The sequence below is a fragment of the Anser cygnoides genome, chromosome 4 (assembly GCF_040182565.1).
Source record: "Anser cygnoides isolate HZ-2024a breed goose chromosome 4, Taihu_goose_T2T_genome, whole genome shotgun sequence".
In the NCBI taxonomy this organism is placed as follows: Eukaryota; Metazoa; Chordata; class Aves; order Anseriformes; family Anatidae; genus Anser; species Anser cygnoides.
Window position 1 is genome coordinate 41,648,372 of NC_089876.1, and position 24,695 is coordinate 41,673,066.

The window sequence follows — 24,695 nt, forward strand, 5'->3', positions numbered from 1 at the left end:
GCAATACAACAGCAACAATTGTAAAATAGCAACTCACAGCTCAGGAAATATCAGAAAGTTAAGTCCATGTGCTTCAGAAAACCACCACAAAGTCTTTAAGATGATTGTTAAGAACCTGATGGCAGCAGACCACCTCACATATTTGATTGTCAAGAGACAGAGTTCTCATAATGTGGTAGTCACAATAGTCACAAAAAAAAAAAAAAGCCTGAAGTTCTTCATAACTAGAATGAATAGGTCCTCAAAAAAGGCAGGCATCTCATCAAGCAGAAAGAGTGACATGCATTTAACTATTAACCAGTTGTTGAGCAATTCTGCTGCTCTTACTAACCTCAGAGGCACAGCATCAGGACTAATTTTGGCTTCATACCATCTGCAAGGCAGCCTAACACTTAGCTTCCATTCTGGCCTGTACAGCATAAAACAACAGATTACCCATTAAATAGCGTGCTAACTGTGCTAAAAACATTGTGGAAAACCTACTGTAATATTGGTTTCTTGGAGGTCATTAGAGAATGATGTTTGATTCTGCAGATGCATTGAAATAACTGGGCTGCTAATGCCAGCCAAGGATCTGGTTGTATGTGTGAGGAATACATCCAACACTGATTTCAGTGAGGGCTGATTTCTCCTTGATCACTCCCACAAGGACTAAAGTTTGCATTTAGTTCTGACAGTAGAAGTAAAAGAGAAACTATCACTAGTACTCTCGGTAATAACAGTTCTACTCACATACTGGGTCAAGTTCATTCCTGAGATAATTCAAGCTGAAGCTGTTCAGACTACAACAGGCATTAATTTAATCCATTAGATTTGCCCATTACCTGCTATCCTGGGATATGCTTATATTCTCACTAACCAGCATGAGATGTAACACACACTGTTAGGAAAATAGCTGCTAATATCAGTGACATCAGCAAAGTGAAAACACATGCTAACTGAATTCCAATGCACGGAAGAAAATGTGCCAGCAATTGCAGCAAATAACACAATGACTGTGCTATTCTCATATTACAACATATGCGACAACACAAAGCGTAGGGGACAACTGGAAATTGAAAGGAAAATAAAAGATGCTGCTCCTGAAGAGAAAATCTACAGAACAATCCACAACATTGTTTTACAACAAAATCACAGACAAGTATAAGGGAATTACCACCAGCCACCTCATGTCACTATTTTTCTCATAAGCACTGAGAAATACTCATAAAGCTCACCTTGTCCATCTAAAGGGAGGTCAATGAGAACTCTGCTCTGGAGGATGAATGAGCCTTTGAAAAAGTCATTTGACTACTGCAGAAAAACTTTAAATGATGCAAAAGATAAACTGGCACTAAATATGTATCTGATTGCCATATTCTACCCTAAACTGAAAGTAAAGTGAAGAAAAAAAAAAAAAACGTATTACAGTGTCGTCATATTTTGCAAGAACTTTGCCTAGGAACCTCTCTCCTAGCGTTTACGTAAACTTCAGAGATTTGGCTTACTTGATCACCAGTAGCAAATTTCCTTTAGATCACCGTACATCATGAGAATCAGATCACTCTGAGGTAAAAATGCTCAATTTGTCAACATATTTCCCGCAGTAAAGGCTACAGAAGAATCAAGTTGTAAGACATTTCATCCAGCACATCAAGTGTTCTCATAGGAACTACCCATGGGAAATTAGAGAACCAGAATGCACTAAACTGAACTCTCCCAGGCAACAGAGGTCACACCCCACCACACTATTTTCGCAGTGTTTTTGTGAAACACCACCACTATCTCTGCTTAGTCAGATCCTCCACGGCAACCTGCAAACAACCTGCAGAGTGAGCGTAGGGGTTAGCCAGTAACCCCATCCAGAGTAAGAGCTGTGCAGCTAAGAGATGCTGGCTTTCCAGGACAATACTAGGTTCCTCCTTCCCTCCTCCTGTTAGCCTCCCACTATTCTATTGCCGATAATTACCCATATCCTTACCTCATGGGGCATAATGAATTTATTTCCAGTGCCCTAGGAGATTCCCTTCTTTCCATAAAGCTAGACACTTCCCTCTCCCGCACCACTCCCCTTAAATCACCTTAACCAGGGAGACAATTAACTTAAATACACAGCAACAGTTTTCAGTCTATTTCCTTGATGTTTTCTTCTGTCCTGGGCTTGAAAAGGTTTACCCCAGATTAGCAATTTTTTGCTTCCACAGTAGATCAACATATAAAAGAAACAGTCAAGACTGCCTCTCTTTAGAAATCTTTTTCTTAGGCTATCATGGCCACAGCAAATTTGCCCTCTTGGTTCTTAAATGTGGATACTCTCATTACAAGCAGTGCGGCAAATAAATAAATAAACAAAATTAAAGAAGGAAACTGTACTCTTTGAGGGACTGGCATGCTGAAATTTTCTGAATTTATTTTCTTCTCTCAGTAGTTCATAACCAAACCTATAGACTCTGGTTTACTCCTGTGGTAAGCCTGTAGTTCATTCTGATACACAGTTTGGTATAACCAGCTGACAGAAGTGTTACAGAGAACCCTCTGTTGTACGTCAGAACCCCTCATTTGCAGAGCTTTAACAACTATTTTTTGTTTGAGTTTCTAAACTGTTGCTGTTGTCTTATAACTCTGGCAAGGTGGCTACAGCTGTGTGAGTTGTACTCACTCGTACTACACCAACAAGAGCGCTTAGTACTGCTAACAACAAGAACTGCTAGTACTGAGGAGTACTGAGGAGGTACTGAGTACCTGCTAGTACTAGCTGGAGGAGAGGCAGAGAGCTCTGAGGTCAGGACACGGCAGTGGGCCACCAAAAAGAACAAAGGGTTCTTATTACCTGCTTTGAGCATTTGTAAAATAGAATCATTGAATCATACAATGATTTGGGTTGGAAGGGACCTGAAAGATCACATAATTCCAACCCCCTTGCTATTTTTGGCAGGGACACCTTCCATTAGAGCAGGCTGCCCAAGCCCTATCCAGCTTTGCCTTGAACACCTCCAGGGATAGGGCATCCAACGCTTCTCTGGGAAACCTGTTCCAGTGCCTCACCACCCTCTGAGTACAGAATTTCTTCCTCGTATCTAATCTAAACCTACTTTCATTTAGTTTAAAGCCATTACTCCTTGTCCTGTCACTACACTACCCAACAAAGAGTCCCTCCCCAGCTTTCCTGTAGGCCCCCTTTAGGTACTGAAAGGCCAGTGTAAGGTCTCCCCCCAAGCCTTCTCTTCTCCAGGCTGAACAACCCCAACTCCCTCAACCTGTCTTCATAAGAAAAAATGCTCCAGCCCTCTGATCATCGAAATCTGTAAATTCAGAGCAGCTGGCAATGTAATATACACTCTCAGAACTCCTTAGGTACCTGAAAATGAAGATCAGCTTTTTTTTTTTCTTTTTTTTTCATAAAAATAAACCATATTATACTTCAGTTCTGTTTTGAAGGTACAGATATTTAATCTCTTGATTCGTTCAGCTAACCCTTTCCTTGTTGGCATTTGCTCAGCACATGCACTTGGTGTTTATTATATTCTGTTAAAGTGTTTATTATATTCTAACACTTACAGTTCTAGTACTTGTGTTTGAAGTGCTTTTTACAAATATAGAAGTATCTCTTGTGCTTTTAATCAAAGACATTTTTATGGCATGACCCACTTAGATCTGCAGCTAATTCTGTAAAGTATTTTATTTTTTCAACTATCCAGGCTATGCAATTAGTGAATGGCAAGACCACCTATACCACAAAACACCTACAAAGAAGGATACTGCTGAATCATCTTCCCTCAAAACACTTAAGCCAGGCTGAAGAAAGCAGTAGTAAATATGCAGCATGAAACTGCCTGAAAAAACAGTAAGATAGATTATAGATGGAAACGCTGATACTTGGAATATTGCTGAAATTCAAATTCTGAGATGCAGACCTACTGATCACTGGAGCTATACAGGCTGCACCAGCTTAGCATCTATTCATTTCTAACACCTTTTGCATCTTCTGAAATCTTGCTAAGGGATTGCTACCTAAGGAAAACTAACTCTCAGACCTCTTTAAGCTATGCATGAACAACAAAATAGCAAAAGAGCGAAATAACAGCCTAAAAAAAGATTCCAGGTCATTAGCTGAGAATGGCTGAAAATAGCACGAACTGTACCTTGCCATATTAGTCTTTTCAAAGCCTATACCCAGAAACATTGTCACTTGATTGCAAGAGACTGTTTAGTTTTGTCAGATCTTGGCAAACTTAATGCAATCACAAAAATCCATCAGTAGGATGAAGTAAATGAAGGACAAAAACTAGAAGAAACAAACTCTACTCTGTGCTGAATACAGAGGGACAGAAATTACGATCCCATTTTCTTTCCTTTTTAATAGCCTTATGTCATCCACTTCCATCATGTGTGCCTTTGCTGGGGAGATTGCATGATTAAAATTAATCTACTTCTGGCCTACACGGTCTTTTCAGTAATGTGTCATTGGAAAGTCTCATTTTGATGATTTATTGTTTTAATGTATCATCACTGAACTGCCATGCCATACAGTTCTGTGCTTTCTTATTGCCAGGTACTTTGGTGAGACAGTCTTCCTGAGCATGTTTCTGGCCAGCAGATGAGTTCTAGAAACGCGTTCAATGCAACAAATAACAAAGATAAGATGAGAGATGGCTTCTTGGTGCAAAAACGAAATCTGATGTTAAAAGTAGGGTTCTGACACTACTTCCAGTGCAATATTTTCTCTGTTCTGCTGCCGGCTCTCATTGTTTCTGAGAAAGTAACGGAAGTGCTTTAGGATCAAGACTGTAATCAACAAATGCTGTAGCAGTAGAATTGTTAGAGCCAAGGTGTCCTAGCACTATATTCCTTACTTCCTTTCTATTATCCCTCTCTTCTGCACAAGTGCAAAGTATGCTTTTCTCATAAAGGGCTTCCTCTTCAGCAACTCAGGACAGCTGTTTCTAATCTCTACTAGACTGCAGCTTGCCTCTGCTTCAGAAGTGAGTGCCTGGAAGCTTGCCCATTCCTTTTGCCTGTACCAGCTGGTCTAAGAGGGGATTTTGCTTTTCATTCTGTGACACAAGTTTCGAACAGAGATGGAAAATGGTAATAAAAGGCATGTTTCACAGTACCCAGGAAGTTAAAATTATTAAAAGGAATATTTAACATTATTGATTCATATATGCAAATGTAAATATTTTTTAATGTTTTGGCATCAGTTATACAATAAAATTGAACAACTGCTATCACTCATTTAAGCACATAAGCTCATTATGCAGTTTTTAATTACAGTCTGTTTCAGCAGGCCATGATTACAGAATCAAAGGGACAACTAGTTAGAACTAATCAAAATAAATAAAATAAAACCTTCTAAATACCAGGAAAGTAGTATTGTGATATTGAAGCATGTTTAGAATACATCACCTTGAAATCTGGTTGACTAACCCCCATACTATTTGTAGCAATCTCAGCAATTAGATTCAATTGTAGAAAAAATGTTAAATATTTTTTTTTTTACTTTTTAAATAATGAAAATGCAAGATAAAAGTTTTCAAATGACTAAGTATTTCCTGTGAAACAGCACAGACTGCAAAAAGTCTTCCAGAAATTGTTCAGAGAAGAAATAAGTGGGTCAGCATTCATAATTTTCTTTTCTGAAACAAACAGACAAACCATAGAACCATTACCCTGTAAATAGGACTGCATAAGTCAGGCTGTAATTGCCTAGAAATCATCAAAAAGAAGAAATATTGATTGTCAAGATTTTGATGAGTGCTTGACAGCTATCATTCAAAACCATTAAATTAGCATCCATTTTGAGAAAGCAGAAGGAATATCTCCTATGGGAAGCTTATTTAGTAGAAGTAATATGTTACGTGTGAATTGTTAAAACCCCACCCCAGGACTCCTAGATGAAGGCTGCATTGCAAAGAACTGCTTGGGTCACTAATCTGCAACAGCAGCAGTTCTGGGCTAGGTCTGGTGACAGAAGTAAGGATGCTAAGCCAAAACTTGCTGAGAAATCTCTGCTACTTCTGTCTCTACTGTCTGCTACTTTCTGCTGAGAAATTTCTGCTAATTCTGTCTCAGGCAGGTTGTCAAGTGACACTGGAATGTCATTGCACAGAAATTTATGACCAGTCAGCTGGTAAGACTACAGGAAAAATAAATAAATCAAGATGGCATTTGTTGTAGCCAGAAGATAACTTGCAGGTTTATCAGTGACAGAGGCAGTTTCTGTGCCTATGTTTAGAAAAAAAGGGTTCTAATTTTCCATGTAATCAAAAAACGTATGCAGATATTGCTGTACACCTTGTAGGTAGAAAAGGATCTAGAACCACTAAAGGATCTAGAACCACTAAAAATAATTTGTCTTATAAAAAAAATCAAAACACACACACACACCTCATATGGCTGCATTCAGTGAGTGTTCTGAAAAAAAAATCCCTTAGAATTTCAAGGATATATGGAATATTAAGCAACAAATCAAATAGGACTTCATATCAAGATCACTAAAGATAATAAAAGAAAACAAACAAACAAACAAAAAAACAGTTAACTTCAATGACCCCAGGATCATTAACAAAATACCTAGATTTGATTAGTGTTAAAATCAGGTATTTGGCTCAGATAACAGCTGGGAATCACAGACTGATATAAGCAATGATTTTTATTTTTAATATCTGGATTTGTTTTTAATTCTTTCAAATACTTGCCATTAAGCTTCTCCCCCCCTTTTTTTTTTTTTTTCCAAGCAAAAAGATACATTTCCTAAAATCTTTTTAGCCAGCTGACTTCATACTGCCCAAAGTTGTCTCCATATGTTTTATTGCTCTGGCTTAGTAGCACATCACTTTTTGGAGGTTTCAAAGGTAGCAGAAATAAGTTCTGTGAAGAACCTCAGATAATTAAAGGAATAGGAAAGAAAGTTTATTACAAAAATTCTCACAACACATCAAAGAACAGTAGCAGTAAGTACAGTGATAGAAGTGCTGCAGTCAGTGTCACTGGGCAGTTTTCCCTGCTGGCTCCAAAAACTAAAGGTAAAATTTGTCCTCTGGCAAGTTCCAGAATTATTGGATTTGAACTGCAATTATTGTTTTGAAAAGTTCAAATAAGCCTGTCTGAATCTTTAGCAAATAGCTTCATAACTGAAAGAAATGTAAAGATAAGAGATATAAAACAGCAAAATTAACAAAACAGAGAAAGTCAGTGGAAGCAGACTGTGAGAAATGGACAGGCACAGAGTGCTCCCAAGAAGAGGAATCCAAATGGCCAGAAAGACCACGAATAACAACAACAACAGAATAATGACACATATAAAAACATTCCTCTCATTTTCAGAAGTTATACAAACATGGACAGACTTATTTATACTTTTAGAATGAAGGACAAGTTGTTAGTGGAAAGTTTTATTAGAAACTGCACAGAGTGCCAACACAAATTTGGGTACACTTGTTCCCCCCAAACCAGCACCAGAGCTTTGAGGACAACCTTGCTATGCACTCCCAACACAGGAAGAAATTCAGAAGAAATGGTAAGTTATTCACAAGGCAATTAGATGCTTTCACACAGTTTCTTCAGTTAATTGATCCTTTAAGCTTCCCAATTAATTGCATTCTGCATCTGAAATGAATATAATTTATCTACCAGTTAGAAAGATCTTGCAGTATATAGTAAAATTCATGTTTAAAAAAAAAAAAAAAAGATTTTGGAGAGGAAGTTTTCTGCTGATTTATTCTGCTAGTTATACTTAGAAGTCAAAAGGAGAAGAGAAAAATCTCTTCTAGCTTGTGTTAAAAGAGCTGTCTTTGCAGTAGCAACAGCGTATAGAAAACATGTTCATGGTCAGTGGCATTTCTCCATGCCAATATTCATTCAGAAGAGAGAATAAGAACAAACAGCTGTGCTCATGAGAAGGGCGGATGTGAGCCTGTATTTAGTTACGTTCGTTTCTATATCCTTAAATAGATATAAGCTATTTCCATGTCCTCAGTATTCCTGTTGGAAACCAAGGAAGTTCTCCGTAAGAGAGACAGAAAACACTACTGTTAGGTGCCTAGTTAGTTAGAATGCCTCTACAGAGCATCACATCACTAAGGGAGGAAAACAGAAGTCGCGTTGCATGGTCCTCACTGTCCTTGGCTATCACGTCATTAAATGGAATTTAGGGTGCTTAACACCTTGAAATACCTGTTTTTCTAAGTATCAATTCCCTTAACGAGTCCATCTGAAAGAGAGCATATAATCTATGTCACCTTCAAATTACACTCTAAATACCTAGTTAAGTGATCAGTTAAATAATGCCCCTTCTGGGGACACTCCACGTTAAGGAACAAGGAGGGAAGAGGCACTACAGTAAATTTCACAAATGCAGACAAATTATCCAGGAAGGATTTCCCACATTAAACATGTACCCTCCAAATCTCTGCCTGCTTGCTTCCCATGACTGTAGCTGGTTTATGCTTCAGTGTTCTGCACACCAACTAGAAAATGTTTGAATGTCTACTGCACAGTGCCACAACTCTAGTTGTTATTTCTGGGGCACATTATGTTAACTTACATCTGTTACTTCCAACTCCTTTAACTCTGTTCACTCTCAAGCTATGTTTCCTGTACATTCCCTTTTCATTTTGGTAATAAAAAAAATTCCATCTGAAAAGCTATTTTGACAGGTGGGCAACAAATACCACAGGATTCCTAAACTGGACACAAAAGACCTTAGACTATACACAAGGCACAGATTTAACATCACCAGACATGCAAGTGATCCATCTTCACCTTTTGTTTTAGAAGTTTTGAGCAATAAAACTGGTTTGTAAAACTGGCGTGGATCAAACTACTCTATTTTTTGCTATTGAATTCAGACAGGTTTAATAGATACATATATATCAAACAGACATCAGCTTGCAGGGTTTTTCTTACCTGCCCTCCTTTTTACCAATCCACCTTTCTTCCTATATGTCATTTGTAATCCTGAAGTATCCTTTTTATTTGTTTTTGAGCCACACTGAGGATTATTTTTATTGCTTTTATATTATTTAAATTTCATCTGAACTCCTATCTGCCTTTAACTTTCACCTCCTCTCTTCATTTCAATGTGCCTCAAAGCACATTCTTGTTGTCTGATCCCAGGGAAGCCTTCTGCAATTCCATTTGCCTCTCGAGAGAACTCAGCTTTTCAAGATACCAACAGCACCTACAAGAACACTGAGAACTGGCTGCAGACACAAAGCTATTCCCCATGAGCTTTCGCCGGACATGCAGGAGTTAACTCTTTCCCACTTCTTAAAATTGCACACACACACACCCCCCCTTCTTTGGCAATGTATGAATCCCAGGTAATGTGGCAAATGGCCACAAGACACTTATAATCATTTAGGATACTTTTTAATGCATCCTTTGAAGATGATGTGGAAATTCTTTGCTAGGCTGTTCATTACCCACACGATCTGCTGCAGATACACATTGTCTTCATTACAATGCCTGAAGTCAAGACAAAGCTTAATGCCATAACATGAGAGACCTACTGGGAGAAAGCACTGGGGTGAGACTGGTATTTCCATAAATAAAATTTAGATTTTTTTTTTAATATTAGATTAAAAATTAATAAACCAAGAGTTTGGGGAGAAAATCTGCTGAAATGGAAACTGATTAATAGAATTAAGAGAAAACACTGAGTAAGAGGAGGGAAGAAAAAAAAACCATGGAAATACCTATTTAAGGATAGGCAAGGAAGTGTGGGAGTGATGATCTGTCTTTTGATATTGCAGTCCTGCTGCAGCTACACAGGCAAGCACACAAAGGATATTCATTCGCACTCTTAGCTCTGGACAGCCAGGTTACATGCAACTCTGGCTACTAATTTTCACCCTCTCAGATCTCTGTACAGTCACTTGCAGAGGGATAAGGACACAGATGAATGCTCAGCTTGGCTGAAAGTAGACAGAAAGCAATGAGGAAAACTCCCTGTAGGAAAGAATATGGAGCAATGATACTTCAGCTGGCCTTCAAAATCTAACAGGAATGATGTAGCTGTGCTAACTTCCCAGCCAGATAAAATGAGCCTAGGGAGAGCTCCAGGATAATTGTGTCTGGTACGAGTTAACTTTTTAAGCTCAGGGATCTGCATTTGCACCACACAGCCATATTCTTCTCTGCCTTACTGTCAAAGCTAATAAATAGCACCCTTTGTATAACAGCCGCTAACACCAGTACTGAGGATACCACTTCTCTTAGCCCTTTTCCATTTGCCTGTTTGCAGGCACATATAAAGGAAACTTTAAAAATTCCAAGCTAGGACTGCAAGGTATCAAACTTAGAAGACACCCTTCCCATTATCTACATTTAATTTTCAGGTCATGTTATTTTAAGGTATCCTTATTATTTCAGCATCTATAACACTATTCATTCTTTCATGGTGGTCATTCAGATGAACCCAGTTGTTACATGTACTCTATAAAGAGCAAAGATGCAGCTACTACTTAAAAAAATGTCTTATCTAATAACTGTATCAGTGTGTGTTAGTAGTAAATGAGGAGCTGGTGACCAGACGGAGCATTGTTCCCTAAGGTATCCACTGAAATTACTGTATGGACCATATTCACAAAATGTTTTGCTGGGTGGTGCAGGATGGTCTCTTCTTTGCCTCTGGGCACTCCTGTGTAACTTGACAGTGTAACAGCATCTCCTGTACAACATCCAACCCTTTCTCCACATGATGCTGTAGCTCGAGCTAGCAAGATCTATAGCCCTGACATGGCTTTGCTACTTCAGTGCAAGGAAGCCTCCCCAGAGATCACCTGCATTCCAGGTGGGCCTATGCAGTGCAAAATACTATGATGTTAGCACGAATTATTCCTTTAGCTTCAATTTTATAAAAGACAAAAAACAGTAAATCAACTTTCCTGTGGTTTTCTGCAAGTTACTAATAAAAAAAAAATCAGATGGGAACATTTTATTTTATAAAAAACAAAGTATATATCCTGCATGCAGACATACATGGCGACAAAATCTTGTTAGCCCCACTAAGTTGCATCTAATATTAATGGGAATTCTTGGTGTTCTCAAGAAGAAACATAGATCTAGCTGAAACCAGAGTAGCAGCAAAGCACTTGTTCCAATTCAGTGAGTGCAAACAGCAAGCTCCTTTCTGTAACAGAAGCAGCTGTAAACAATGGAACACAGGTGTGAGGTACTTAACCCATCACAGCTAAGATACACAAGCTGCAAACTACAAGGGTAAGCTATCGTTTTTCATCCAAGCAGGAAATTAATTAAATGTGTAAAGCTGAACAGTTGGACCTGTGGCAATACCTGTAAACAGGGGGTTTGTGGCATGGCATATCAGGAAAGCAAGAGAAGCTATTAGGTATGTTCAGAGAAATAGGACTGGATGTAAATTGGTTTATCCAACAAAAATACACCCCAGATAAAGCCTACCTTTGAGTCATCTGTCTTCATCCCAGAAGCAATCCTAGGAGACTACTAATACTAATCACTTAGGTCACAGGGAGACAAGTGTTTTTTTGTTATTATTGTTCGTTTTTTAATGCGGCCACTAAAGTTACTTTAAATTACCTTCAGGAAATACTAGAACATATACTACCCTTGTATTGTTTATATCTGGTACTAAGGAGATCCAGTCAGGACTTTAACATCCTTGAAACTGTTGGCCAGATCTAGGGGTGACTTATGAGCCTAACAGCAGGATTTATAGAGTTCATCACGCTGAGCAGAAAGCTGCCTATTACACCACTGCGGTGTGTAATAAAAGAGAGACAAGCAAGACCTAAACAGTGCTCTGGGAAGGAAATATAAATTTCCCTCTTCCTTCTCCTGAAATCTCCAAGAGTTACCCTTGCTACAGAGAAGGAAGCCCCTAGGGAAAAGTTTCTGCCTCTGTCTTCTTACCATCTTGGAGTTTTCTTACTTTACTTACCAGTTGGGATATAATGGTCCTATGATGCTGTCAAGGATTTTGCTCCTTCAGCCTCTCAGTCACAGATTTTTTCCATTACAATCATCATCCCTGCCTGTGTCTCATCTTGTAGTTACAGCTGGGTTTTCCCTCTCACCTCTAACTGAGGAATTGCATCCCTCTTTGGCTTTGCTGCATCTCACAAGTTCAAAATGCCAAGCTGGCAGCTACCATCTTTGACAGATCACTGAAATACTTCCACTTTCTTCTTTATCATACTCTGCACACAAAGCATGAGCTCTAGGCAACACCCTGAGAGGACCACAGGATTTTTCCAGAGCATCGTCAAGCTTAACGCCTCTCTACAGTCAAATAATATTCTAAGGTAAAGGTGCCTGCAACCATCTCCAAATTCAGAGACAGTCAGTATTGGAGCAGTCTTCATAACAGCATTTGACTGTATCAATCAGAGCCCATCACAGAAGGTGCAAAATCTTTCTGGAAGTAGGACTGTAAGGTCTAACAAACTTTTCTTCAGGAATGGTATTGGTTTAAACACCCTGCTTGAGGAAGAGGATGGACTAGCTGACCTCTACTTCCTCTTTCGATCTTACTTTTCCATGATTTCCTACCAGTTCGTGGATAAATTTATGCAAAGGACTTTAAGTATGTGCAGACTAAAAAGATTATTTTTAATAAGAGCCAAAATTGTGGTCTCACTGTGTAACTTCAAGGGTGCCTCATAATGCTAAGTGTATCATTCAGATCCTGTGGAGCAATCCCACGTTTAAGCAAAGAAAACAAAACTGCAAACTGGTTCCTACTTAAAGTATGGCCTGAATGGCAGCATTGAGTTATTACTGACACTGACAGCTTTTTCATCCTTTTCTTCTGCTATTAAAAAAAGGAAAAAAATATGCGCTCCTTCTTTCTGTTGTTGATTTTTAACTTTATCTTCAGTGTACTTAGAAAAAACTCTAATTTTTCTACATATTTGCACAGGTAGCAAGTTTGACCTTTTGTGGGGACTTTGCCTGTAATAAAATCATCTGACACAAGTGAAATCTGCTCATTTTCAAAGTAATTGGATTAATGCAAACGTTTTCAGTGCCTACTTCAAACTAGTATAAATGGTCTGACATTAAATGAGGTTAAAAAGTCCCCTATAAACTACCACTGCTGTTATTAAATTTAATTAAGATAGAACAGCAGGCAGTTTAAATGGGAAAGTGTTGTGCAAAAATGGCAGCACAGAAAAATGACTCTGATGTTGTCATTAAAGCTAATTGGAAGCAAGGGTTTCTAAATGACAATGTAATTAACAGGCTAATGAATACCATATTAGGATTGTTATTAACAATGAAATTTGCAAACATACATGGAAAACTAGTTAGAGATATCACACAATTAGAGATATTACAAGGTAAAACTCTACAAACAAATTATACAGCACTTTAGGTGCTGATGATACAGTGCTCCAACCACACAGCAGTAATAAAGCCTCTTGCCCTCTCACCCTCTTCTTCGATTAAATTAAGTGACGATTACCAAAGATTAGCTATAAAATGTGTCCTTTGAGAAATTTTGCCATGCTAAAATTCTGCACAGAGTTCACAAAAGTAGCATTGTTTGATAAGATGGTGATCAAAGTTGGGGGAAGACCCGTGACTGCAGGCAGACGATGCACTGCAGCTATAAAAAGACACCTTTGGGATTCATCATTATTAAAAAAAAAATAAAATTCCATACTGTTGGACAATAAAGGTCCTGCTAAGTCTGGCTAACGCAGTTTTATGCATAAATGAAATGATTTCTCAGAAATAGATGACATAATCAGCTTTTAATAAGAATATTTGGCCCAGCTACTTTTCCACGAACCCTTGCTAAACCGCAGATGGAGTGGTGCTGGCTCAGATCTAGGAAACTGTCCCTTGCATAGCAGTTTGTCATCACTTCAGGGCAGGAAGGTTGAAGAGCTCTCAGTAACAGGAAGATCATAACGAAAAACATAAAAGGAGCTAAAAGGAATGAAGTACAGGAGTGTCTCATGGTGGTTTAAGATGCCTTGTTCCAGAAGACCTTGGATATGTCCACAGTGACTGTAAGCAACCTAGTATTCTTACTGGCTTCAAAGTGAGAGTCTTATTAGACGATATGAGAGCTGAACAGGTATTAGATATAATATACCCTTCTCACTAGGCATGGTTTATGTTTCATTCTGTTGCCAAAAAATTAGCATTTTTTGAACGTGAAAACTAAATTTTCAGGTTTGGGTTTAAGCATGTAACCAGCAGTCCCCTTTGTCCTGGGTCCAATTGTTAATAACTGATATTACTTTCAGTGAGAAAGGCTCTACAGAGCAGCACTTTGATATTACAGACTCTTCCATAATGCAAAGATAATTGGTTAGTAAGACAATTAATTAAGTAGACTTGTGACAGATCTTTGCTTCTGGCTGGTTTCTGAAACATTACAAGACAGGTTGATCTGTTAAACTCATCAACTTGAAGGACTGAGTAAAAAGACCAGTCTTTCAAAAAGATAGAGAAATATAATCTCAAAAGGCTTAGCATATTCAAATAAATTAATGTTGTTTTACCAGAGACTGCAAATAGACAAACATATAGGCCTGAAAAGAATGTGAAGTACACCACATAACAACCCAGACTGCTAGAATGGAATTGTAAAGGCAACATATGCCTAAATTTCAGGAGATCGTAAGAAATCTAAGAGGGAAAGTGACTATTAAAAACTTAAGACCAAAACTGAAGAGATTTTTTTTACTTAACCAGCAAATACTAGATGAGAAACTATGATATGAGAATAAAGGTGTGATTACAAAAAGGAAAGAAGAAAATAATAATAAGAACTTCCCTGGAATTGCACTGAACTGATTTGCTGAGAAGACCTTGCAAAGAATTCCAGTTTACAAGCATTTTACAGAAAGGCTCAGTTTTCATCTAGAAAAAGAAGTTTGGGTGGTCAGATCTGACAATTCAGACTTCTAAATTATGATATAAAACAGTACCATAAACAACAGGCAATCTACTGAATATACACATGAAATATTACACAATTTCCTTTGCCTCTACAAATAAACATTTCTAGATAAATATATATTTCATCCTTAATTGATCCATCCAAACAAATCATCAAAACACATCTTCAAACCAACACAAGTATATATAGTAGGAAACAAGAAAAGCAAAAACATCCTGAAGAGACAGCAAGAGAAACAAACTAAGATAAAGGCAATTTGGAGGGAAAGATGGTTTAAATAAACCCAAGGTTCATTTTGTATTTGTTGACTCAGAAATTTAAATTTCTTCATATTCAAATCTTTTCTTCACAGTAATCATTGTGGCCAAAAGAAAATGTTACAGCAAGTACTCCTTTGCCAAGATCGAAAACATTAACATCCTTCAACTAAAAATCCCTTTATACAATCCTTGCTTCACTGTTTTTGGTAAAGCCAGAATTTTACACTTTGTCCATACTCAGTTATGTGGACAGAATGAAAGTGTTAAAATAGCAACAAAACGATCATATTGAACTATGAAAGTCACTGCACTTTGCAGGATAAGAATTATATTATTTCAGTTCCCAAGATGACATCCCATCAAAAGGTGAAAACCTATGGCTGGTATATACATATCTTACTTGCAATCCCCTAGAATGGGAATGTATACCTTTACTCTTAGATTACTGCTCAAGTCATTTGAGCTAAAGTAACTTAATTCCCAAATGGGAAGCCACAGGTGTTTTAAACTTTTCACGTTTGCATACTGCTATAATTGCTTTGTCTTAGTTTTCTTAATCTCCCTGGGTAGAGAAGTTCTTACATGGGTTAACAACAAAGTTGTTATGACCTGTTCAAACTTACCTAAGACACTTTTTGGTTGTTGATGGAAATACAAATATATATGTATGTATATATATAACAAAACCTCAAAATCATATTCATGCTACTATGTATAGCCTAAATTAATCTTCCTAAAACTGATAGCAAAAGCAGAACGTGCAATTCAAACAAGTATGTTTTGCGATTGAGTCTTGATGCTCCTCAAAGCCAGTGGGGAAAAAACACTGCTTGTTTCAACAGACTAGAAATCAAATACTTCTCATCTGTACCTCAAAGTGAAGTATCAGTTCAGTTATGCTATTGATAGTAACAAGATAAGGTTTTATTTGAAGTAATCAATCCTGTTTCTTTTCTGCTGCAGGTTGCTTTAGTTGTCTGAAAGTAGTTGACTTCTGTACAGTCCAGAAAATACATGCAGTACACACTTAGCTACAGTAGTAGCAAAGATTATGTCCAGCTAGCTTTCTGTCAGACAAGGCACTTTTCAGCAAGTTTAGGGCTACGCGGGGTTATAAGCATTATGTCACGTGTTTGCTGACACAGGGTAGTCAAATAAGTGAATTCTTCAACTATGCACCTTTTTGGTTTAGTATTCATTAAGATCCTTCATTCAACAATGGTTTCCTTTACAGACAAAGGGAAACCAAACTGTAAGATTTGTTTAGTCAAGAACAGGAAGGTTATACTGGTCAGCTCATGTAAACAAAGAACAGACATTACCACACAGTTTCACATACTACTTACTAGGAATAGCATACAGCAAATAAATATTAATTTCTGGACTTTATATTGTACTTTTCAATTCCACATGAGACAAAGAAAACACCTGAATTTGCAGTACTAATTCTAAATACATAAAAGAAAGAAATCTTAACAAAGTCAAGATTTGTTCACAAATAGCAAAATAATTTATGACATACAACTTCTGTACCAACTGCAAAATAACTTGTTGGATAAAGCTTACAGACACTGGAGTTTCTCCATCTCTTCAGCTTCTAAGGTGTGTGAAAAAAAAATAGGATGAGAAAAAATAAACACTTGACTATTTTAATTGCTAAAAAACCTACATCCCACCCGAAAATCCATTGCATCTGGGATACCAGATACTGGACTATCTGGCTAAGAGAAGTTAAGATAACCTTTATTGAACTGGGGCTTTATTGAACTGGATCTTGTCTAAAAACTTACCAACTTTAGCGAACTATGCTGAAACATGAAATTACTACTGAGCTCCTCTCAGTGTTTATCTTTTTTTTCAATTTTTAAATAATCTGTTTCTATTTCTTTTCAACATGTTCCTTTGACCTCTCTTCTATTTTGCAATAATGCTCATATACTTTACTGGAACAGTCTATTATTTCACACTGTCCCACACTGAACAGAGTCAAAGGTTCTAGAAAACCAATTAAGTTGGTTGTATCTTTTGGAACACAAATCTTTTTAAAGCCTTAAAGCATATCTGCATATCTGCTAACCCCCACTGCCAATCTGCCACATGGAATTGTCTAATCTTTAAAGTCAGCACTTTCTTCTGTCCTTGTAATTCTTAGATATGAAGATCTTCCATAAATCCTCCTCAAGAATTCCATGCTGATGGTTTCACCCACAGGGTCATTATTTCTAATCCTGACATTCACGCTTTAAAATATGTTTATCTTTCTACATGACAGTAATGCAAAAGTGAACTTTTTCCAAATGAAAAATTATCTTAGAAAACTGACCTTTCCTATAAATATCTATTCCATAGATGCCAATTAGTATTCTATTGTTTATTTGTTATAGCACCATGAGCCACCGTATCAGCTGAAAAGAAAGCCATATAACATTTTTCTTTGGGTAGAATTTGGGGTAATTTCCATGGAAGTGAAAATTTCAAAATTGTCTGTACTGGAAGACAGTGATCATGTAGCAGCAAAACTAGAGGAAATATCAGTTTATACTAGCTGTTGTTTCCTCACTTGACACATGGATCATGGAAACCATAGAAGAAAGCTTAATGTCGAGAATACAAAAATGTGCTGAAATTTTTTCAAAACTTAATTAAAAAAATCTCCTGAAGTTGCATACACTTAATAGTATTCAGTATACACTCAGATACGTATACAAACAAATTACTATTGCCTCTTATTTCTTTTGAACCTCTATTTGGGATACAAAGTGAAGGGTATACTGCATCATTAGACAACACTTTCTATTTTGTCTCCATTTAATTTTTTTCTAGACATCTAATCTACAAATTTATAGCAATAGACCACATCAAGACCTGAAGCATGAACAAATGATTGAAGACATGAGGGTAAATGAAACATAGACATTTACTGCAACACCTTACAGGACTAGACTAGCCGGTCTGTCAAGCAATGTCCTACACCTTATTGAAAAATCCAGGTCCCAGATCTCCAAATATTTACACAGAAAGGTTTGTTTTTTTCTGAAAAAGAACCATAGATTAACCTAACTCAGGGCTCATGAGCCAAATGTACCCTCACCTGAGGCCAAACTGGGCACTGATATAACAAAACAGTTGTATTTTCCAACCCCGTGGAAGTATTGTAGAAGAGACATAATGCATTTACTACCAGACACAAAAAGAGGCATTATCATATTTTTTAGGTACACTAATATTTCAAAAACAATACACATTTGACTTATCAAGATGCCACAACTGAAAATCACTCATAGCCTCTGTGATAAAATTTTAAAGTTTAAGTTTATGACAAAGAATGGATAGTATCACCAAAAAAATTTCAGGTGCACATTCTTATTAGCAGAAAAAGTGTAGAGAACAAGTAGTGAACAAATAGGAACTACAAACCATGCAGAGCCCATATTTAAGATCTGATGCTTAACAGTGTGACAGCTTGCAGAATTTTACTGCCTGAAAGAAGGCCTGAAAGACCTCTGGAGGACACAAGGGTACCACCTGGGAAGGGTTCCATTATCCTTGCTCTCCTCTCCTGCTCTCCCCTGGTGCTTCTGGCCAGTGCACAGTAAGCAGGTTGAATTCTGGGCTAACAGACCACTGGTTTGGTTGAGTGTGGGCTTCCCATCTCCTTCTCTTTAAGAAACTCTGACTGATGTGCTAAGGTCCAGACTGGTAGAAAAATAGGCACAGAGTGCCTGTCTAGATTATGTCTAGATATAATCTCCCACTCTTGAAAAACTACCAGAAGAAATACTCGGAGAAAATGGCAACACAATGAGTAAGAACCCAACACATTTTGCTGTGGAGAAATTATGCCAAATTATGCTTCCTTTTGTGACAGGATAACAAGTCTAAATGACAGAGGAGCAGCAATAGCTGTCATGTCGCCTTGACTCCAGTAAGACTTCTGACATGCTGTCATATGAAATTAATATAAGCAAGTAAGGAATTTGCCAGCATGAGTGGGCACTACGGGTTGGAAGGCCGGACTTGGAAGTGCTGCTCACAGAGAAACTACTGTAGTACAAAGAAATGAATACAGGTGGGTCACCCAATACTATTTAAGCATTTTCTCTCACAACGCAACAATCAAATGAATGTTGTGCTGATGAAATCTCAGACAGTATGAAACAAAAGGAATGTAACATTTTTGGAAGGGAAGAGCAGACTGCAAAATAACCTTGAAAAAATGAAGAAGTGGCCCAAACTACAAGACAGGAAGGCTGAATGCAAAATCTGCATACTCAGGCGCCTAAATATTGCATGGGGATAAACAGCCATAGACCACCTTCTGGAGAGGGCAGCCATTGCTGAGGTGGGAGGAGAGCAAGTAAATAATCGAATCCTTGGTAAAAGCTCAGTTCCTAACAAACACTTTTGGACAGAGACAACATGAATATCCAGCATTACCTCTTGAGTTACTATTTGCTTGCACAGGAAGCTTTCTGCTCCTGATCAAAGTTTATGGAGAGTGAAGTTGCCTCCTTAAGGCAGCAGCACTCTTCTTCAAAAGACACAGTATGGGTCAACAGGACCATGAAATCTAAAATTTTCTTCGGTAGGGAAAAAGTAGGTGGAGACTAGTGCTATAAGAGCTGAGCTTCCTATTAATGTGAACAGGTCTTTGGTAATCACCAGAAACAAAACAAAGCATAAGAAAACAAAACAAAATAGAGAGCCCCCCCAACCCACCCCTTAACATGCAAACAGAAATCACAGCGTGAATGAGCACAGCAAGTCAGCTTTTCTTCTCAGGTGAGGAAGTAGCTATTTTTAAATGAACATGAATTATATCTGTGTTTCCATTATTTCTCAACCCTCAAGTTACACTTCCCGTCCTTCAGCAGTCACACAGTGGACATTTACATTCCCTAGTCAGCCTTGAGGTCACCAGTTTTATAGATTTGCCCTGTACAAATCAGCAAAAAAAAACCACAACAAAGTCATTTTAAGCTAAAATTTACATTTCTAAGCTAAAGTAAAGCACACAGGTTTACAAACAATGCTGGTCAATACAGCCAAAGGCTTACTTGGGTGACTGATGATGGAAAAGGCTTTCAAGACCTTGTGGTTTAGGGTACTATGAACTTACACCATCAGCAAAACTTCAAATCACTTTTTCATACATTCATTGCAAAGACTTAGTCCTTCCCTTTGCCAAAGATTAAATGGATCTCTTGCTGCTCTGGGATGCAAAAAGACAACTGTGTTTATCAGTATCTTAGGCCTAAGCTTCTGTTGATATGTGTATCAGAGTAGATTAAAACTGATTTGATACAGACACCCATGGATGAATAAAGTAATACATGCAATCTGTATGTACCACCTGTATGTAGTGTAAATCTAGGTAATCACAGAGACTCCACTGGTATAAGCACATGGAAGGGTTTAAAGAAAGTAGCTTGCACTAGCAGCAGGACCCCAGTTCTATCCCTCCGCTAAGCCACACAACGTACATTTTGAAGAAAGGAAATCAGTTACAGTGGGAGCTGCACAAAAGTAGCTGGTCTTTGGTAAATCCAGTGGGATTCAGAAGGAATCCTGTGGTAAAACAAGTAAATAACAAGTTGCCAGTAATTTATATATCCATAAAGTGACAAGAAATGTCACAGTGTTGCATCTCTAAGATTTTGGAGAGATTTTATTAGCCTTTCTCATGTGACAAGTCCATTGTTCTTCCGGCATATACTTACACTGACTACATTTACGTGCCTTGCAAGTTCACTACTTAGTAGCTTCATTACATAGGACTTATGGACTAGCATTATTATGTTTGGTTGCACTCTCACAAGCTGAAATCTTTTTGAGGTAGTGCATTTTCCTGAGTTTAAGTTTGATTTGTTTGTTAAATGCATACATGAATTCTAATGGCCACATATCACTACTGAGTATGGAACTCCCTTCCATAGTGGTAAAGTCTCAACTTTGTTCCAGTGAAAAAGCGTCTTTACCTGTACTGATAAAGATGTGTTCATTCATTATATATGAATTTTATTTATACTTTAGATATTTTTGGATACTACTATTTGGTTATATTTGACAAAGTGTGCTGCAAATAGTTTCTGGAGACACACAAAAGCAGGCTAAATTGACAATAATGAATTTTGAGTGGTTTGGCTCTCATCTCTTCAATAATCTTTTTTTTTTTTTTTTTTATTTAACAAGGATTCTATTTTTTCCCCCATATTTTCACCTCTGCAGAGAATACCATAATCTGTTGACTAACTTTCATTTTTTATTTTAGTACACAGAAACTTTGGTCCAAATATACTGACAAGTTTTGGCTCATTGTCAGTTTCCCCAGTTTAAAAGCACTTTGTTGCTGCTGCAATGTAAATGGCTGCTGCTGCTTTATACTCTGTGCTAAGACACAAAGCAGAAGTCAGTCTTTGGTCTTTCTGTATTTTGCCGATCTCTACAGCTTGAGTATCCCCTTGGACAGTAATCAAAAATGGAAGTACTAAATCAGAGGTAGGGAACATCCTGAAATTTTCACACAGTTAAAAGTCACTTCATACATTTCTGAGAACCGTGGACCTTTCTACTTCCCTCCGGATGGGCCTGGCCTGGCCATGGGTCTGAGCAGCAGCCATGTTACCCTCACAGTCTCTGCTTACATGGACCACTGTTAGAATCTGCGAGTCAATCCCATTATGGACGTTGATATAGAAGATTCATCTGAACTGCACACTAGACAAACAGTTCAATGGCCCAATACTGGAAATTGTGTCCATAAATATCCTTTCTTTTGCTATTTTCAGGAAGCATGAAATACACACTTCATGCACCCTGAAAAATTCCCTGCACATTTCATTTCTACACGTGATTCTATTATTTCCTACAAGGAAATTCTGTGACTTTGGCTAGACAGTCCTAAGGCAGAGGACAAAAGAGTTCAGAGTGAGCAGTAGAAGTTAAAAATGGTGAATCTCTATTCTTGTGCATATTGAGCATTTCTGCGTCCCATGCATTGCCAGTGAAAACAATGGCATGCCATTCAGAGGGAGCTGTTTCTTCTGAATAACAAATGCTCTGGGGAAATATAAGAAATAAAAGACAGGAAAAATTGCTGATCTGAGAACAATAAGCTATCAAAAAAACCAACAAACCAAACCAAACCAAACCAACAAAAAGAAAACAACCAGGACTGAAATGATAAATGACTAACTATCAGTAGTAAATTTCACAACACTGTCTTTTCATTAGCAAGCCAAGGTTTTGATAACTCCCATTGCACGCATCCTTTCTTTTCATAGTATGCCACGTATTAAGATCCCCTAGAGAAAGCATTTTTTTTTCCTTATGTAAAAGAGTGAGCACTCTATTGTGGTGATGCAGGAGTTCAATTGTATAGAAGCATGACATAATATATGAAAAGGCTCTTCATATACCCTAGTAACCTGGACGCAATATGACAAAACTAAAGATAACTTTGAATTTGGGACAACCAATTTTAAGTTAAACTACTTTGAGAAAACTCTTTCCTTTCTTTTGTGTAATTACAGGATGTTACACAGAGTTGGTTTTTTTTTTTTTTTTTTTTTAAGTTTCCAGTCTGTCCACATGGAAGCTAAACATCTTGTTCCCTCCATTTATATAGCAACTGCTTTCCACTGAGTGATTTCTACCTTTGTCACAAAAGCTATAAGCATTAAAGAGGCTGATATATTACAGTACAATGAAACTATAAAACAGTATTATTAAATGAGAAATATGGTACACGTGTCATGGTTATTTCATTTTAATGTTAATGAGGAAAAAAGAGAACATGGCCATGACTATTTGGCTACATTTCTTTTTATTAGAACTTACTTATTTGCATCATCATATGGGTTAGAATCTAATTTCCTTGCATGTCTAAATGACTTAATAACAAATGGCAAAGCAGGCTGTTAACCTCAGAGAGGTTGTCTTCACACAGACTAAGACTGATAGACCTGAGCAAATTGTTTTGCCAAACTGTTTGCTCTGAAGACAAGAATTCCTCTCACCCTGCTCCCAAATCATCAAAGTGATTCAGTTTCATTCTTGTAATGTTTGATTCTTCAATTCACTGTTCTGGAATTTCTGATGAGAAACATTTATAAATTTCTTGTCTTGTAAAAACAAACAAAAAAACAACCACACTTGGACTGGTGTGCTTTAAACTTAAGAACGACACTGCTTTCAGTGGAGGATGCTGAGATAGGGATCCTGGCTGGAGGCATGTCCGGTGCAGCCAGAGATACTTAAACCCAAAAAAGGCTTTTCTGATCTCTGTTAATTGGCTCATTTAGAACGTACCAAACTCAGGATGTCTCTCAAGGTGCTGCATGGGACTACAGCTACCCAGGTCAGAAAATGCCTAGTCATCTGAAGTCCGGTGGCACAACACCTCCCTTCAAAAAAGCATTTAAGTAGAGAATTATTTCTATGCTAACTAGCTGAGAGCTTAAATATGGAATAGATTCTCTAACAGTTTTATGTGTTTGGCATGTATTATTTCTACATCAGTGACCACAGAGGCAGTGTGGACCATGAGATTTTTGTGGTCTAGTTGCTGTACTTAGTGTTGCTTAACTCAAGAGAAAGAAACACAAGTGTAACTTCAGAGAACCACTACAACGAAGATATGCCTCTTGGGATGTTAGGCAGCTTTTTTATTCACATGCTTGCTTTATTCGAGAAGGATTTTCTGTATCTGTCATGCAATTTAAGGAGCAACTCTTAATCCAGGATCCTGGAAAACTTTTAGGCTGCAATACTGCAAGCATGCAGTCTAAACAGAATTGTGCCTGTTTGCAGGGCACTACACATAACACTTAAGATCAGAGGTTCCACACACAAATCCAAAAAAAAAAACAAAACTAAAAAAAGCTAAAAGCTGAAACTCCACTGTGCATTTCTCTATGATAGCTTTATTCACAAATTCAGAAACATATTCCTACTCATCTTTAAGCTTTAAATGTCTTTTATTTTGTTTTAGTTTTGCTAACTTAGCAATTGATACGATTTTGCGTGGAAACACTATCTCATCAAATAGGAATAGCTCATACTTAATGGCAATAACTGATAAATTATAACTTGCCCAAAATACTATGCATGCTTCTAAAAGCTGGAATATTAATCTTTCTCCAGATGTGTCTAGAAATTAAATAGCATTTGTGAGATGCTAGATTTTTTTTTTAATAACTAAACTGAAGAGTCTATAATTTAGGACACATTATAATTTAATGCAATGTAATGCAATGTACCACACTGTACTATATTATAATAAAAAAGAGACAGATTATCTAAAGTGCTATACCAACCGTGAAGCAGAAATGCCTAAATTTTCAGAAGGCACACAATGCCCACCTAGTAACCTGTTTAGTATATAACGTGTTCTGTTACAGCAATAACTCTGCCATATAGTTATTTCAGACTTGCATGTTGGTTTATGAGTTGTTACAGAACTGGGGCAGGACAGTTCCCAAATTCAGTTTTGTGTATGATTTGTTGAAAAGATTGTAATTTACAGAAATGCACCTTCCTAGCATATACCAGAG

At 37.5% G+C, this 24,695-nt stretch overlaps 1 protein-coding gene across 4 annotated transcripts in view; it reads right to left on the reverse strand.

Moving 5' to 3' along the window:
- Positions 1 to 24,695, reverse strand: part of LOC106046680 (uncharacterized) — a 101,248-nt gene that overhangs the window by 42,383 nt on the left and 34,170 nt on the right. The gene's annotated exons all lie outside the window — the stretch shown is intronic.